Below are 6294 nucleotides of genomic sequence, written 5' to 3' on the forward strand. Positions count from 1 at the left end.
GAATTCCAGTCACCCCAGCTGATGTTGCCATATGCCTTATCCATTCTTTGTTCTTATCTCCATTTTACGTGGCTAGCTACTGCTAAGGGGCAAAGGATCATCCTGAATGTCTGAAGTCTGCCAATGCGCGCACATCTACATGTCTAATCGGATACGAATAATATATCCTCTATTATCCCGTCTTTCCCTAACCTCAAATTACGGACCGCTTCCGTGGTGTAGTGGTCACTCAGAGCGTCCGCCCGGAGTGCGGAAGGTCGCGGGTTCGATCCCCGGTCGCGTCATACCAAAAGACGTTAAAATATGGTACGTGTTGGTCCCTGCCTAGCGCTCGGCATTAATGGGTACAACAAGGACTGGTCGGCTCGGAGTCAGTATAATGTGTCTGAGTGGGGTATTCATGCTTAACTGCGGCATGGTATCTCAGTGGGCTAGCACTATAAAACCAGCTTCAGTCTGGGCTAGTACAAGCAGCCGCACATACACATACACACGCATGCACGTCGTCATATGAGCGGAATATTCTCAAATACGACATTAAACCCCATTTCACCTCACCTCACCTCAAATTACGGATGCTTTACTTCATCGGATTAATGATCGAATCAAACATCGAGTTGAGGATCGAAGATGGCCGCCCTCTGGAACCAATTTACTTCATCATGACGATGTACACATTACTTGCTGTTACAGAGACCTCTGTTGGCGCATACAATACTACATTTGCCCTGACTATGTTTCTAGGTTTGTGTGCATCATGCTCGTGCTTCTCGGGGTCGGTGGGGTATCCTAGTGGTTAAAGCGTTCGCTCGTCACGCCGAAGACCTGGGTTCGAATCCCCACATGGGTACAATGTGTGAAGCCCATTTCCTGGTGTACCCCGCCGTGATATTGCTGAAATATTGGTAAAAGCGGCGTAAAACCATATTCACTCACTCTTCCCTTCACGCTTAAAGGGTTTCAATGCCTGAGAAAACAACCGGCCTAATTATGGGCATTGTTCACCATAGATACACGAAGTACACTGTCTTGGGTTTCCAGTATGAAGGCCATTGACCTGAAATAAACCAGTCAACTGATTTCCTCAGAGTAAACAAATCTCTTAAATGTAAACGAGATTAATGAGAAAAAGAAGTGTTTCAGTTAAACCGTGTCGATGTTTTCAAAACAATTGGTGTCACCTGTCGTATAAATGGCGTCTATTATTGCAGACATCAGCAATTCATCGCCCACATCACAAGTGACGATACTCTTGATACTGCTCGTCACGACTGGGGTCCGTCACGGTCAGCACTAACTGTATTGTAAACATTTTACCAATGTGACAGTCGGGATGTGTCATACGACTTGGTAATAATAATAAGTCATCTTCTATAGCGCACAGTCTCCAAACACCATGTGATTACTCGCGGCGCTTAATCAGAATCTGATTCTTATTACCCCGGATAACCCAAGCTGCCTGTTAGGCGCTAGAAGGTTATAGTCACATGACTTTATCCAACCGGGTACCCATTTTCTGCTGGGTGAACAGAAGCAATTTGGAACAAACTCACTTGCCTATGAGACCACATGTGTCACATGTGCTTCATTGTGGGGCAGGACTGAAGTCCTAGAAACTCTCAGGAGTCAAGCTGCCAAACACGGTCACTCATCCAAGGACTGTCCGAGCTCGACGTTGCTTAACTTCAACTGATTCGTGACCTGAGTTCTGTACACAGGACCACACGTCACCAGGAAGGAAAAGTATGCTCAAGAGTAGATCAAGTTTTCGGATTTTCTTTTCAGCTGCCAATTTTCAACCCTTGTGGGCTTTCAGATGTATCAGCTATGTATGTTGTGGGCAGCCAAGTATTATTTGAAAACCCTTTTACTGTTATGGCTATAAACACTTAGTAAAGCGGTTTGTAACAATTAAAATGTTATCTTCGCATCACCACTTACAATGGCGCCATTATTTAGGCTTGTATATGAATTGGCTATTTGTTCAGTGGGTCACAAAAATAATGACTTTTTTGTAGCATTCAAAAGAACTATTACGGCAATAAACTTGAGTTGAGAGGTTTGTAAGAAGTTACATTATATTTCCCTATGATCATATGCAATAGCGTCCACTCGAAAATTCAGAAACTTGATGAGCATAAGTTTAAATGCATATTGGCGATCTATTTTGGAATGAACGTATTATACACAAGAACTTAAAAACGTTATGGCAATAAACCTTTGGTGCAAAGATTTGTAACAATTTAAAAGATGTTTTTTCGCTTCATCACCTTCACTGGCCACAGTGAGAGCCAGCGCGTAATGTCAGAATTTGTCTGTTATTGAATTTGTGAAGCAGTTTAATCTTTGATCCCACAAACACATGCCAGTCTCATTTTAGAGCCACACTCACAAGTCATTTTACTCGAGTTTATGTTTTGAACCTACGTTTGAAAATTATTCTGACAAAGCCCGATTAAAAAACTGAAAAACGTAAGAAATGAAAATCCTGGAATGTCTAATGGATGGTTGAGATTGTATGGCACTATGCCAAGCATCTTCCGTTCACACCTCATTTTAACCTTTCCTAGCGAGTCATTTAAAAACGGTGCGGTCCGATACAGTCAAGACATGACCCTGCCCGGGTGAGAATATTGATCTTCAGTAACCCATGCTTGTCGTAAGAGGCGACTAACGGGATCGGGTGGTGAGGCTCGCTGACTTGGTTGACACATGTCATCGGTTCACAGTTGCGCAGATCGATGCTCATGCTGTTGATCACTGGATGGTCTGGTCCAGACTAGATTATTTACAGACCGCCGCCATGTAGCTGGAATATTGCTTAGTGCAGCGTAAAACTAAACTCACTCACTCACTCATAGCTTAAGATTAAACTTTGTCATTACCTTGGATACACCATGGATAAACGTTGTTATGATAAACGTTTTCAGAAAGTTCTTCGAAAACGTTATTTATTTAACACCGCACTCAGCAGTTTTGACCAGACAATCCAGTGATTGACATCATGAGTATCGATCTACATCATGGGATACGACCTCAAGCAGGTCAGCGAACCTGTCCGGTCAACCCCGTCAGTACTCTCTTACGACAAACAGAAGTTGCTTACGATCAATTCTAATTAATTGATTCAAAGATACATTTGAAAAATATTTGACATTGCAAAATTCAAGTAAACGTATTTACATAGAGGATTCAATTTACTAATATTTATTCGACACTTCGATCACATAGAATGTATAGATATATTTGATTGTTATCAAATTAATCACTAGAATTGATATTAAGGTTGAAAGAATATCGATGACGTTCAGAGTTGTGCTGATCTAGGGGATATGTAGAGAGTGCCGTGATTGCGGGTTTGTCGGCACCATTTCGCCAAAATTTGTAAATGTCACAGACTTCATCCCTTTGGGTTCCCCCAAAATTAAATTAACACTCTGTCAATCAACTTAGTTATTGTTCAAAACGGCCTAACGGGGCGGTGGGGTAGCGCAGTGGTTAAAGCGTTCGCTCGTCAAGCCGAAGATCCAGCTTCGATTCCCCACATGGGTACAATGTGTGAAGCCCATTTCTGGTGTCCCCAGCCACGATATTGCTGGAATATTGCTAAAAGCCGCGTAAAACCCAACTCACTCACTCACTCACTACACAACCCATCCACTATCAAGACGTAATATGTCGAGTTTATAAGATCCAGGTCAAAGGTCAGTCGCTGCATGTGACGCCACATATGCTGTCCCAACACTTGGGCCATCTCACAGATAAGGCAGATAGCCGTTCAGTTGACTGAGATTATCATTTCAACTTTGGCAACGTGGAAAACGGAAATATATATATTCATCTCGACTGCAGCAACATAACTCCTTTTGTGTGCTTGAGATGAAACATCAATATACTTTTATGAAAAAAAATATTTAAAAAATAGCCTTATTTGGAAGTAAATCACATCTGGCAGGCCTGTTGAAATCACACAAAGCCTTCTATCGATCATCACTGAAGGATGTAAAGGCGATACAGAGCTTCCGTGGATGTAACAGAACATAGATTGTACGTAGCATGTAACGGGGCGGCTGGATACACGGATACCCGAAGTGTCATCCTTCTACGGGTACTAGGGTCAGTCCAATTATCACCCCTTTTAACTTTGATCCTGGTCATGCAAAGTCCAGTATTATTCTTGTTTACTAACGCTGACCTGTAATGACCCCGTGTTAATGGAAATTCGGAATCATAAAATCGTTTAAAAGTTGCAAATTGGCTTCATTTTTAAAAATTTGTATGAATCTCGATTTTAATTGCACATAAATATTGCATTAAATTCTAAATACCGAATCACCAGATCGCGGAAAACACGTAATATCACATATCTCATAACAGACGAGTTCCAATTCAACTGTCATCTTAACCTAAGGAGGCATGAAGTCCCATGTAGTGCTAGTCCTTCAAATGTTGGTTCCTCATCATTGTGGGTACGATTAAAGAAGGAAACCCGGACTTGTTGGGGGCATTTACTGCTGACGAAGGGTACAAGTAATATTCCATCACGCGTTAATAGAACATATTTAAATCTATGTCATGATTTAAATACTAGGGAGCAGGGCAGCATGACAGGACAGCGGAATACAGCGGAGAGAGAGAGAGAGAGAGAGAGAGAGAGAGAGAGAGAGAGAGAGAGAGAGAGAGAGAGAGAGAGAGAGAGAGAGAGAGAGAGAGAGAGAGAGAGAGAGGGGAGGGGGAGAGAGGAGGGAGAGAGAGAGGGAGAGAGAGAAGAAAGAGAGAGAGAGTGGGGTGGGGTGTGTGCACACACACATGCATAAATAATTACAGTTTGTATGTATGATGCAGTATTTGACAATATGTTGACAGTATATTCACCGCTTATTCGCTTATGGCAGCATATCCCACACATTGTCCTGCTCGATGTACTATACGGGACAAGATATAGTATAGGACATATCTGTGGCTGAAGTAATTGTATCACCACATGCTGTTAAGTCAGAACTCTGTTTCATGCGGCATTTAAGCATTGACAACACGCCAACTGATTCCAGTTCGCTGCCTACATACATCCGATCAGCTGAAGATGAAGCACAAGTATCGTGTATGTCTGTATGTAAAGTACTTACCAGTTCCAGCTGCACCTTTTTCCTTTGTTTTTCCTGAAGCCACAGGGACGGGATCGTATCACAATCCATCGTTGATAATCTACGAAATCTCCGATAATCCAATCAGCTGACAACACAGGTATCCCCCAGCTGGTATTCCAACACTTGTATTCAGTCTGATCCACTTGGCCCGTAATACTCTGATTACAAGTGTTTCTTCATATTCACCTAAGCGGCCCCATACGTAGTATGACCTAACGCGTTATAGGTGAATCGTCAGTGTATCCACACGTGTTAATAGTACCCTGTTGTAACGCCGCTGCAGGAGGAGGTGTGTGCAGTTGTCATATATACTATAACTTCCTGGTGAAAGAAAAAGACCAGCATGTAGTCTTGCAGGTCTTGTTTATGGTCGATGAGATAAAATCGAGGAAAACTTATGATTTAGGTAGCGGTGTGTGAACAAACCCCGCGGTATATCGAGCAGGGTGAAATAAACTCCAGTGTCGGTGTGCTTTCTGCAGCTGTTGTGACTATAGGCGGTTGGATGGATAACAGTCGAACAGTAGGTAGCGCTCATCATATGTGACTTGCGATATGTAAGCTTACCGTAACTCCTCGAATAAACGCTTGTTGGAATACACGTTTTGTTTGTAGACTTGCACAAGTCTCTAAGGTTATAAATAATAGTTTAAATGATACTTTCTAAAGAATATGAATGAAAAAGGACATTGTCCCTCTAACAGACTGGCGTCCTAGCTTGTACTGTCCGCTTATCTAGATTTGCCTCTTTAAAGGATTGAATTACTGTACATCCATGGGCTTAGCATTCAGTGCAGTCTGGGAGCAAGGCTACCTAAACACAAGCAGAACTCTTTCGGTGTTGTCCCTAGACTTGCACAAGTCTCTAAGGTAATAATTAATAGTTTAAATGATCATTTCTAAAAAATAAAAATAACAGACTGGCGCCCTGTCCGCTTATCTAGACTGGTTGCTTTAAAGGACAGAATTACTATACATCCATGGGCTTAGCACTCTGTACAGCCTTGGGGAGTGAGTGAGTTTAGTTTCACGCCGCACTCAGCAATATTCCAGCTACATGGCGGTGGTCTGTAAATAATCGAGTCTAGACCAGACAAACCAGGAATCGACAGCATGAACATCAATCTACGCAAGATACGATGACATG

General features: G+C 42.4%; 1 protein-coding gene across 1 annotated transcript in view; it reads right to left on the reverse strand.

Annotated features, from left to right (window-relative positions):
• The window catches only part of LOC124261806 (5'-AMP-activated protein kinase subunit gamma-1-like), a 455838-nt gene extending 450385 nt beyond the window's left edge, over positions 1-5453 (reverse strand). The window contains exon 1 of the mRNA XM_046696179.1: positions 5127-5453. The gene's annotated coding sequence lies outside the window, so the exon portion shown is untranslated. The remainder of the gene's footprint in view (positions 1-5126) is intronic.
• Between the last annotated feature and the right edge of the window lie 841 nt (positions 5454-6294).

This window comes from Haliotis rubra, unplaced genomic scaffold, assembly GCF_003918875.1.
Source record: "Haliotis rubra isolate DU_JTF1 unplaced genomic scaffold, ASM391887v1 Scf81, whole genome shotgun sequence".
NCBI lineage: Eukaryota > Metazoa > Mollusca > Gastropoda > Lepetellida > Haliotidae > Haliotis > Haliotis rubra.